Below are 13,029 nucleotides of genomic sequence, written 5' to 3' on the forward strand. Positions count from 1 at the left end.
CTTCTGTGATCATCCTCCTGATTCTTCTTGGATACCATGCCTGGCTATTTTGAGGATCCTTGTACATGCCTGATGCTCTGCTACTGCAATTATTTCTTGCCTTTGTTTTAGTTGGCTGTGGGCATCTTCTCTTTATTTTTTTATTTTTTTTCAGATTGTGTATTTTTTTTTCTCTTCAAATTGCTGATATAGTTCTGTACCCATTACATATTATGTTTTCTGGAATGGAGCTTAATTGGAAAGCTGTATGTGAGGATGAACAGAGAAAAGATTAAAAGAGATCTATTTTCTAGAATGGGAGGTCTAAGGACTGAAATTTGAAATTTTGTTGCAATAATTATTTTTCCTTAATTTTGAAAGATGGACTGTCGAATTTGAAATTTAATTAGATATATTCGGTCTTTGTAAGAACCATTTGAATCAAGTAGTGTCCCAAATACTAGTTGCAACTGAAAAATTTGAAAGCTTTTCTTTGTGGTGATGATGCCAAAATATCAAGTTGGTTTAGTTTCCTTGTCTTTATCTTGATCATGGTCCTTAGAGGCCTGTCTGCATCTACGTGCTCTTTAAATTGTAACACGTTTTGATTCTCTTAAAGCTTAGCAATGATTCTGTTACTTAAAATTAGTATTTTTATGGTTGATTGTGTTAATTTTTTCCCCTAAGAAAATTACTTTTGTTGAACTTTTGTTTTTAAAATTCACATGTTTGATTTTCACAAGCCTGCTATGTTTGGTTGTTCAACTACTATTTAATTTTGTGTCTTTACAGATATCTTTTCTATACTATTTCACCCTCTTAATATTGCTTTTATCTTATCCTGGATATGAGTAAGTTCGAATGTTGTCAGCTTTTGTACTAATTTTATTGCAATATTAATCATACTTAATTTGCACTATGGTTTATTTTATTGGTTACGAAGAGTCTTGTTTGAGGTGGTTGTATGATAGAACCAGTGGAAGGCAGTCGGTTGCTTTGTTGACAGTCTTATTTTTTCAATTGTTGTAAATGAGATCAGAAGCCTCAAGTTATTGTTGGCATTTCCAAATACTCCAAATACTTCATGATCAATAAAACATTGTTGCCATGTACTTGGTAGGCTTATCTTGTTTACTTCTTACATTAAAATTACCATTTTTTTTCCCCAGCTGTCTACATAAAGATGTGACAAGTGTTTATCTTGAATCTTTATATACCATAGCCTTTGATCATTAACATCCTCAATCTCTCTGTTGCTTCCTCTCTAACTTATTTCCACTATTTAGAACTTGAAATGTAATGATGTTCAAGAAATTGATAATCTATACGGGATTTGATACCCATTTCAGAAGCAGCTTTGTCACGTTTATATTGATATAACTTATAAGCATGGTTATAATTAGCATAAACGTAGGAAATTTTCTTATTGTAATTTGTATCCGTAGCATGTGCATATGGTACCTTCCTCACTAATTTGATTGACTTCATTCTCTGAAATCCCAAATAAAATAGAAAATCCATGATTGTGTTCAAAAGGGTAAGAATCAATTCATTGAAGTGTAATTTTGTTGTGAGAAAACTTGCATTTTGAAGGTTCTATACCATGCCATATTTCTAATTAAGAACATTGATTTGGAATTAACACTGGTGAGTTTGACTAATCTTTCCTTAGCCTTTTTATGCATGTTGTTCACTTGTTGTTCTTGGTCAGGACATGATTTCCTATCATCATGTAGACACTAACCAAACTAAACCTTGTGTCCTAATCAACTGGGTCGTCATTGTGCTCTGTCAAGGACTATATGTTTAGTTAAATGAAATAAACTCATATATTTTGTTACTACTGCATCCAATGTCGGTTTAAGCCTTCCCCTTTTGCTAATATTTATCTTTACGGTGATCATATCACTCTTCTTACCGTTGCATCTACAAGTCTTCGTTGTATGTAACCAAATTAAATGCAATGGTTAATGTGTACTTATGAATATGTAGAAACAAACCATTGCATTTAATTTATAAAAGAGAGTATCATGGTTCTCATGGAAGAGTGTAAAGTGGATGTCATCCAAGGTAGTGAAAAAAATCTCATGGCCTATTATTTGACAGAACATAATATCACCTTTGTGGAATTGAGATGGCATTCATAAATTGTAGATGGAAAATATGAGATTGAGTATTTATTGATCAATTATGTTCTTGTGGAGTAACTGATGTTATTGTCAGAAGATTTTTTTTCTATATATTCAGTACTACATTAACTTGAGGAGTTAAGTTTGATTTCCCCCTCTGGTTTTGGGATACAAAGGACTCAACTTTCTCTTTTGAGTATTTATTTTTTAACTTTATCTTGAGCATGAGAATTTACAATGAAGTTTTGTCCCCTTATAATTCTTGGGTCTTATTCATTCTTGTTATATATGATTTTTTTTTTGTCATGGTTTCTTTCCTTGTCATCTCCCAAGCTTAATGTTCTTTAAAGTTATTTTGGTTATGCATACTGATCCACCAACTTGACGACTTGTTCAGGCTAGAGCTCTTTTCTGTTTTAGCACAACAGCTTCCGTCAGCAGATATTCTTACTTTCCACAGGATTTTTATGATTCGCTTTCGAACTTTGAAGGAGTTGTCTACCAAACGTCTTACTTCAGACCAAAAGAACTTTGCAGAGGTATAGGCCATTGCACCATTTTGTTTAATTTATTTTTCTATTTTTTACTTCTTTTCATATATATTTTTTGGGAGGTGTTCTACATCTATTCTTACTAAACAAATCCTTACATGTAGAACTCTGTATAGAATGGTAGAACATCATCTTGTTATTTTTATTACTGGTACAAAATAATATAAATAGTTCCTACAGACCATCTAATAGTGTGGTTAAACTTCTGTTTGACCATGTTTTCAAAATCTAATGATCGCAATCCAAAATCCAATGTTCAACGCAACCAACTTTGTTCTTTAGATATCATGCTACTTCAAGTACCAATCCCATATTGTAGGACACAACATTCCTGTACATCCTCAGTTAACAGAGGTTTGTGGCATCCCTGGATTTGTTAGGAGCTGGATGATCTAGCAAGATATCCATGCTAGACATGCAGAGAAGCAAGTTTACAATGCTGTCTTTTTTCTGCAAGTCTTTTATGAATGTTCTTTTGGCAGATATCATCCCATTTCTTCGATTACAGTTGGCACCTTTGGTAGAGTGATTTGCAAACCATATTGCATGGTTTCTCCGTATTCTCTCAAAACTTGAGTTCAAATGCTTCGGACCTGCGACATGATGATCTTTACCTTACATGTGAAAGATGGCTTCTATGTGTAAAGATAATAAGGCAGTTGATAATTTCTGGGTTTCCTAGTGATGCAAAATCGATACAGGTAGTCTTTGTTATCTTTGTATTCTTTATTATTGGGATTTAGAGTTTCTTGCACCTATGAAGTTTGATGAATCTCTTCTTGATATGGACAATTTATTTTGTTTCAAGGAGGTGCAGCCAGTCAAGGAGGTCTCTCCTGCTCTTTTGAATGCCATTCAGTCATTTCTTCCATACTGTGAGATTTCTTTCCTGTTTTTGTGTTCCTGTGTTTCTGGATTTTGTTCCTGCAGTCTCTTTCTCATTGTTTTAGTCAAAACATCCATCCTTCATTTGTGAACAATGTATGGCCATCATTTGAATTTGGTTTTCACATTCTTTATTCAACAAATAGGGCAATCAAACTTTCCGAAGTATTTTTCACAATATATGGCCATGTCCCCTTCCTTTTTGTCACGTTAACTCTCATGTCTTTAGAATTAATATAAGCCCAGATTGAATTAATAGAAATGTTTTAGTGAAGACCTAAATTGACATGGGATGTAGTAACAAATAATATAAATTTATTTAATTTAATTGAGCATATAACCATTGACAGAGCGAAATGACGAAAAATGATTCATGAATAAAAATTGGAAGTTTTTGGCTTTAGAATTCCTAGAAGCTAGGTTGTTTTTCTCTTACCATTGAAATCCATGTTTTTTATCCTTTCAAACTTGCAATGTGTTTCACATGTGTTTAAGCAGTAGACATGCGTCCCCCAAGTGTCCAAAGTGTGTCATATTCTAAAAACATTTGACGAATAACAGAACATGTTTGGACGCATGTCCGACACATGTTAGGGAGTGTTTGGTGATTGATACATATGACACGATCACGACACCTTCTTAGAACTGTCTATTGGGTAATTCCATTAGTTGCCAAGCATAGTTAGGACAAGTTTTTTTTTTTTGATGATAAATCATAGTTAGGATAAGTTTGGCTTAGTTTTTATGATTTAAAAGTGAACATATCATCTTTAAGGACTTCAAAACCTATTATATGACTTTTAAGTGTCAATTATGAGGGAAAGGTTGCTACAAAATATCTTGATAAAACTTGCAATATCTTAAATTGCAGATTCATCTTTCCGGGAACAGCATCCTAAATTTTGGGATTTCTTAAAGAGGGCATGCACTAAATTGGTGAAGGTTTTAGTTGCAGTTCAGAGCAGACATCCTTATTCCTTTGGTGATAAAAGTGTCCTTCCACCTGTTATGGACTTCTGTTTGAATAAGATCACAGATGCTGAACCAGATGTGATGTCGTTTGAGCAATTCCTCATTCAATGCATGAAATTGGTGAAATCTGTACTGGAATGTAAAGAATAAAAACCAAGTTTGACTGGTCGTGTGATGGATGAAAATGCGGTTACACTTGAGCAGATAAAGAAAAATGTTTCTAGTGTTGCTGCTGGTGTTGTTACTTCTCTTTTGCCCAGTGACCAGGTAGTACTCTTGTGTAATGTGTTGATAAGAAGCTAATGATGTACTCATGTTTTCTTGTTTATTAGTTTGCTCGTGGCTTATCTAGCAATATATATTAATGTAGACATTAGTAAGATGTACCAAGTGCATCTAAGCATGCAATTATAAGTGGTTCTGTCTTTGTTAATTTAATTTGAATCTTAAAAGGAACCCTGTTGTTGCTCATCATTTGCCATGAGTGGCCACCTCGTACTCAAATCCATATTCTTGGTTTCCCCGTGCTTTTGCCGTTGTGCCAATCAATAGCCCATTATTAGAAGATCTTTTCTAAGTCCTTTCCATGTGACTGCATGAAAGTTTACTCTTTTTTTTCATGAGCATGTTTTTATGTGTGATTTGTGGAGTTCTCCCCTACTGCAAGGTATTTTAACTATCCCATTTATCATAGTGATGGTTGAGGCAAAAGATTGGACTTCTAGAATTGCTTCCTCTTGATCAATGGCTTCAAAGTTGTGATTTTCCAAATGGTTTGCAATTTCGATCCAAATCTGAAATATCCAAAAAAGAAAAGTGCAACCAAATATAAGTAACCCATTGTATTGGATAAATTCAATAAATCTAAACTGCAATAAACTTAGATTGGTATGGGGTCCATGGGTTAGCTTTGATAATTGAATTGAATTTATTGAAAATAACTAGAATTGTTGTTGCATGTAAATATTTCTGACTTTGGTGAATTTCTGAACTATAACCAAATTTATTTATCTGAACCATGCATTAGTTCCAATTCAGGTGTCCAATTTGACTATGCAATCTCCTAATTTTTTTTGCAGAATTGTAAAACTACTATTGTGGGTGGGTGCTGTTGTCATTGTGGACAAAAATGAAAGCGTCCCTCTTGTTTTGTGGTGTCATCAAATTTCTAAGCTTGCATTATTATCTATGCTGGAACAGGTATTTTGTTTTAACAGCAACTGACTTGGAGGTGTGGTACCAGAACCCTGAGTCTTTTCACCACGAGCAGGATTCAGTTCTGTGGTCAGAAAAACTGAGACCTTGTGCTGAAGCGCTATATATTGTTTTGTTTGAAAATCATAGTCAGGTAGGTGTAGTCCATTCTTGGTATTAAACTCTTCCACAATTTTCAGTAGTTGAAATAAACGCACAAGATATGCTGGATAGAAAAATGTATGCCTATTTGATTTTCATTGTATCCTTTAGCTGCTAGGTCCAGTTGTGGTTTCCATTCTTCAAGAGGCAATGAATGGTTGCCCGACTTCAGTCACTGAAATCACTCCAGGATTACTTCTCAAAGATGCTACTTGGTGCTGCTGCCTATGTTTATTACGAGCTGTCAAATTATCTGAGCTTCAAAGAATGATGTGTGCTTTTCTGTGTTTCCATATCTGGTTCTTATGCATTTGTTTTTCTAATGCAGCTCGGTAATTACCTGTTGCTTGGCATTTAAATGGTTATGACTTGCAAGAACAACTTGTAATTGGCAAATTTATTTATTTTTATTTTTGGTTATTTAAGCTGCATATGCTCTATTCCTAGATTTATGCTTGCTAGCCTTTGCTGTGGCATTCTTAACTACACCATTTGCTTCAACTGAAAATTTTTGACCCGGAAAAAGTAAAGCAAAGAGAATACTGTTATAGTTACAAATTTTGTTGTTTGTTTACTTTTCTCAGATGAATACTCAGATATTATTAGCAAGTAGATATCTTAGAGAATTCATCTATGACCCCATGTGATTCATTTTGTGTGGGGATTGGATTAGCCCTTGTCTTTGCATTGTGGCAAGGTTTAGATTTATTAACTTACCTTTGTATACCGAAAGATATTTTTAAGAATTTTGTGATACGAGGAAGTGTGAGAATAGATTATAGTGGAAAAAGTATTTGATTTTGACAAAAAAAAATAGCTTATATTATCATTACGGAAGTAATCTAAAGTTTTTAGATCATTAGTTATTTTCAGAAAAATTTGTAAATCAATTCAAAAGGATTTATCTTACAAGCTTCGAAGAAGTTGAAAGTCCCTAGATGTTTTTTGTAATTATGGTAAGATTTGGCTGGTTTAACTAGTTTGATGAACTATGGTTGGTGCTTGATGTATTTTTGGTAAGAACTTTAATATACACGTATTGTTGACAAGATGCTGCACCTACGGACATATTATGGCATGTTTGTTTCTAATACATCCCCTTATTCACAATGCTTTCAATTGTGACCTGAAAAATAGATGGAGCCTGTAGCACATTTTAAATCAGTTGTGGCTATAGTGCTTAATGTACCTTGTCAAATTATAGGCAGTATTGGAGCAATTTCAAGGTCTAGGAGTATGAATTCAATTAGCTTGCAGTTTTCTATCATTTATAGGAGTGGTATTCAAGTGCATATTTGTTAAGTCATATTGGGCATTGCAGTGATTTTATATGATCTGAGGCAACTACGCTAAATTACATTGGGGTTCAAAATCATTTTGTGAAACATAAAGGACACTTGTATATTTGTATATGTGCAAAATACTACCATGTTTTTCTTTTTTATTTGTTCTCTATTACAAACATCATGTCCGGTCTCGTGGCAGTGAGATACATTAAACTACCCACCAGCTGCTTGTAATACGTCTCATCAACTAAGTCTCCATTTCCGTGTTGTTTTATCATCAAGGATCACCTCAACTCTTTGAAGTTTTGAATTGTTATATGTATTTCTACTAAATTGGTTTATAAAATAAAATTATTTACATATGAGTTTAGATGTAATTGATAATACATTAATGTTTGCCTTGTTTATTTTCTTTGCAGATTGGTTTTGATGACGTTTGGAAGCATACTTGCAAATAAAGATCAACTGTTAAATTTTTTTTTCCTAAACTGATGCTTAGTTGTAGTTGCAAATCAAGATTGAGTTTTGATTTTTTTTTGTAGACTCCACGTTAGTTCATTTTAGGATTTGCTTTGATGGTTTTTTTGTGTGATACTTAATGGATTATTATTTAAGTTGTTTGATGGATATATTTTGATTTATAATATCAATTGTTTAGTGAATTTTTGTGTGGAGTGATGTATAATAGCTAGTGGATTTCTTAGTACAATTAAAAGGCTATTGGGATACGAGTAGGGATATTTGTGAAATAATAATTTAAATTGAATATAAAATATGGAACAGGTCTAGTGACGAATTTGTTTTGTCATTTGTACTTGTTATTATGATAAAGTGATTATTTGTCACTAATAAATTTTTTTTGTGACAAAATTTACTGCAGTTTATATATGAAAGTTTTTATTTATTTTGTTGTTTGGTGACTAAAAATTTCGTCACGTATATATATATATATATTTGTGATGAAATATATTTTGTCACCCATGTATGATTTTTGAAGACGAAAAATTTCGTCACATTTACATCTTATTGTGACAAAATTATTTCCTCATCAATGATCAACATGCGTGACAAATTTATTCGTCAACTAAAGTTATAAATATGGTACTGAATAACTATTTGGTGACGAAAATGAGAATTTTTGGCGACAAAATGTTGTTTTATTGGTGACAAAATTATGACTTTCGAAGACGAAAAATTTCGTCATCTTTACATCTTATTGTGACGAAATTATTTCCTCATCAATGATCAACATGCGTGACAAATTTATTCATTAACTAAAGTTATAAATATGGTAGTGAATAACTATTTGGTGACGAAAATAAGAATTTTTGGCGAGAAAATGTTGTTTTATTGGTGACAAAAAATTTCGTCGTTGAAGTAATTTCATTGGTGACGAAATTATTTTTCGTCATGTTGGTTTTTAGTGACAAACATTCAATGACAAAACCGGTGACGAAAATATTTCCTCACAAATATCTATAGTGACGAAATTAGCTCTTTGAAGACAAAAAAATTTCGTCATTCAAGACCTAACTTCTTGTAGTGAATTTTGATCACCGACATTAATTCCAGTCCAATTAAAGCCCTAATCACCATCTCAATCTCCCAAGCTTTGTCTGATACAACTATTGCTTATATATAGATGAAGACGCCAAGGCTAGGGTTTCAAAGGAGATCCGGTCGGAGTGACCAGATCTGGTAGTAGAACCGACACCGCTGACCTCGCAAGCCTTTTTACGTCGTGGCTATGGCCTCGCACTCATCGTCCTCAACCAACGCCTCCCTCAATTCACTTATCTCCTTTGAAAGCACGGTACTCACTCTCTCTCTCCCTCCTTAAGATTTTTTATGCTATTGTTCTTTGTTGGCTCTTCTGTTTTGATTGCTTGATGGTGATTGCTCTATAGAGCAGTACAATTTTGTATTTGCACAGATGGTGGATTTGAGATTGTATCTAAAACTCTTATTGATTTTTAGATTTGGATGTTGGACCAGTGATGAGAGTTGCATTTGTCTAGTAATACTCAGATCTACTATCGTCATCTCCAGATTCGTTTCAAAATTTTACTATCTGTTCAAACTCTTTTTTGTTTTTTTTTTTGTTTTTGTTTTGTTTTGTTTTGGTTGATTTGGCTTGTTGTTGATGATCTGATTCTTTTTTATTCTTTGTTATTGTTGATGCTCATTACAACAGATAAAAAAAGGTCTAACAGATAAAAATTACAAAGTATATTCATTTCATACCTATATAGATTTTTACTTCTTCTTGTTGTTTATGTTGAATAACATATGTTCATATATTTGTAAATGTGTGTATGAGAGCTTTATACAGATAGGCAACATTTTGAACAGATAAAATTGTAGGATTTCTTTCTCTCTCTCTCTCTATATATATATATATACCTCTATGTCTGTATAAGAATGTGAATAGATAAACATAGAAAACTGAATAGACAGGAAAAATTGAACAGATAAATGTTTTGAATAGAGAAAAAATTGAACAGATAGAGAGAGAAATCCATAGATAGATATAATTTAATAGAAAAATTGAACAGATAAATAGAAGTAAGAGAAAAAATTGAATAGATAGATACAATATAGGAGAAAAATTGAACATATATAGGGAAAAAATTGAACAGATAGACAAAAAATTAGAACAGATAGATATAAATTTGATTAGGTAAACAAAAAATTTGAACAGATAGATATAAATTTGAACAGATACTCAATGAAAAGTCATATAGATAAAAAAAAAAAGTCAACAGATAAAATTGGAAACAAAATATTTTCTAGGACTTCTTACCAAACTATTTCACAAAATGTGGACTTCTGACCAACAAAAAATATCCACTAGACTTAATGCCTTACACCCTCCTTAAATTGGATTTATCACCAATTTTGTATATTAAAAATTATTTTGATATTAAATTAATTTTCTAAAATAAGGGACAAAATAGTATTTTTATCTCTAATTCCATAGGATTAGATATTAATACCATCTCTCCTATGAGATTGCTAGTCCCGTGGTGTTACATGTATCAATTGGTGTACTAACTAGTATATTAACATTAGTCATGACATTATTATTGACTCCACTCATTATACAAATTACAAATACCAAAGCCTCTTAAATTATGTTATATCATCAATTGGTACACTAATTAGTATATTAATTGGTGCATATAGTATTATTCTTGCTAATCTCCTTCTTAGAGGCCTTTCATAGTCTCATAGGACTCTTAATCCTATGGTTACTTTTCCAAAACAAACATGATTTTTGAATCTCACCTCATTAGTAGTCCCAATCACATCCTCAAACTTTAGAAACATTCAGGGCCATTGGGCATTGTAACCATTAAACTCATTGTAGGTATATAAAAATTCGAGTAAACTACACTTTGCCCCCCTAAAGTTTCACCCATTTTCTACTTTAGCCCTTTAAGTTTAATTTGTCTCACTTTGACCCTTCATGTTTGCAATCCTTCCCACTTTGGCCTTTTAAGTTTAATTTTTTCCATTTTAGACCTTCATGTTTGCAATCCATCCTTGCAATCCTTCCCACTTCATTCCAAGACTAAATTCCATCTAAAATACTAACAGAATCTGCCATATCACTAACACATCAGCTCAATATCTGATGTAAAAAATTCTCTAAAGATGTAAAAAAATAAAAAATAGAAAACAGAAAACAGAAAAATCGGAATATTTTTTTAGTCTTTAGTGAACTTTTTTTTTCAAATTTATTCATAAACATTATTACATTATAGATGCATCTAGATTAGATGCAGCTAAAAAAATAAAAACAAATTTAACTAAAAAAAGAAAAAAATTTACTAAAGACTAAAAAAAATGAAAATATACTAATTCAAACACTTGTATTGTCAATTCTGAAATGAAAAATTTACTATCATTTTTTTCGTCTTTAGTGAACTTTTTTCTTTTTTTAGTTAAATTTGTTTTTATTTTTTTAACTGCATCTAATCTAAATGCATCTATAATGTAATAATGTTTATGAATAAATTTGAAAAAAAAAAGTTCACTAAAGACTAAAAAAAAATTCCAATTTTTTTTTTTTTGTTTTTCATTTTTTATTTTTTGCATCTTTAGTGAATTGTTTACATCACATATAGAGTTGATGTGTTAGTGATGTGATAAATTCTGTTACTTTTTTGGATGGAAGTTAGTCTAAGAGTAAAGTGAGAAACATAAAGGGCTAAAATGGGAAGGATTACAAATATGAAGGGCCAAAGTAAGAAAAATCAAACTTAAAGTGCTAAAGTGGAAAGGATTGGAAACATGAAGGATCAAAGTGGGAAGGATTGTAAATATATAGGGTTAAAGTGAGAAAAAACAAACTTAAAGGGCCACAATGGGAGATGGGTAAAACGGTATGGGGGCAAAGTGTACATTATCCTAAAAATCCTAATCTTTTAATCATTGAACTCATTGTAGGTATATATATATTAAGGAAAATGAGGTTATGAGAAGCATTGTTGAGCTCTAAGACCTCCAACAAATTTTGTTGATTTTTTAATTTAAAAGATATATGAGAAAAAAAACTATTGGCTAATCTATTTAATTAATCATTTAAAAAATAATTATTATTCCTCGATTTATGATTTTCAAAAAGCATAATTTGTGGCTTTTAAAAGGAAATCAATATTCATACTTAAATATCATCTTACTAACATATTCTCTCCACAATCTAAAAAACCTTAGCCATAGCCATAACACATCCCATGAAGAGCATGAAAAGTAAATGAGGCATGTTCATCCATGGTTGGAGTCATTTTGCTACCTCTCACGTTTGCCAAACATGTCAAGTAGTTGAGTTCATAATACATTTAAACATATGTGTGTGCATATATATAAATTAGAATAATATTTTATTTATGTATTAATCAGGTAATTCTAAATATTTTTTTTAAAATATTTTTTTAATTGTTGGCCTCTAATTGTAGGTATATATTGAGGATTAATCAGGATCTAGCATTAATCAGGCAATTCTAAATATTTTTTTTTTAATTTTTAATTGTTGGTCTCTAATTATAGGTATATATTTGATGGATTCCACAATTTTTTTATATTTATTTTTAAAACAATTATCATAAGGTTGGAATATATTGATCATGAATATAGTTTTGATTGTATTCTATTACATCCTAATTCGTATATGTAATATATTTGATGAATTTCACTTATTCATATAACACCGAGCGTATAAAAAAACATATTAAATTATATATATATATATTTTTTTTGAGAAGGATGTATTTATTTTTTATTTATTTTAAAAACAAAAAATACTCCATCCTTGTAATTTTTCTGCCCTAAACTCCCACCTGATTATCTCAAAAATTTGGAGTTTGAATACATAGAAATTATGCATTTAAATTCTTTTTAATAACTTAGTATTGGACTAACTAACTCAGAGGATTAATTCCATTGTACACTAGATAGGGGCCCAATTAAAGTTGAGGCAAAACCCCCCGTCCTCACCCCAATTCTCAACGCTTGCAACCACCCTGGCCCGGCCCTCATGAAATTCTATCCCACCCCCACCCAAACCTGCAAATCTAACCCTAATCTCGATCCATAACATAGTCAGAAATTTACTAATATTATTAAAACTCAATAATTAAAACTAAAAAATAAAATTTATAATTAAAAAAAATTATAAATTATACATTGTACATATATTAAATTTATGTTATATAAAATAATAGAAACTTAATAATACTTTGTATAACTATATTATATATTTTTACAAAAAATCCAACAATATATTATATACATATTAGCTAAATATGTATTATTATTATTTATTTATTATTGTATTTGCAAGTTGTGTAGGATTCAGGTTAAAAAAAT

At 31.3% G+C, this 13,029-nt stretch overlaps 1 pseudogene; it reads left to right on the forward strand.

The window, feature by feature from the left end:
• Positions 1–224: 224 nt before the first annotated feature.
• LOC114303714 (uncharacterized) lies at positions 225–6,143 on the forward strand (annotated as a pseudogene).
• The last annotated feature ends 6,886 nt before the right edge of the window (positions 6,144–13,029 follow it).

This window comes from Camellia sinensis, chromosome 15 (assembly GCF_055761805.1).
Source record: "Camellia sinensis isolate YWXY chromosome 15, ASM5576180v1, whole genome shotgun sequence".
Taxonomy (NCBI): Eukaryota; Viridiplantae; Streptophyta; class Magnoliopsida; order Ericales; family Theaceae; genus Camellia; species Camellia sinensis.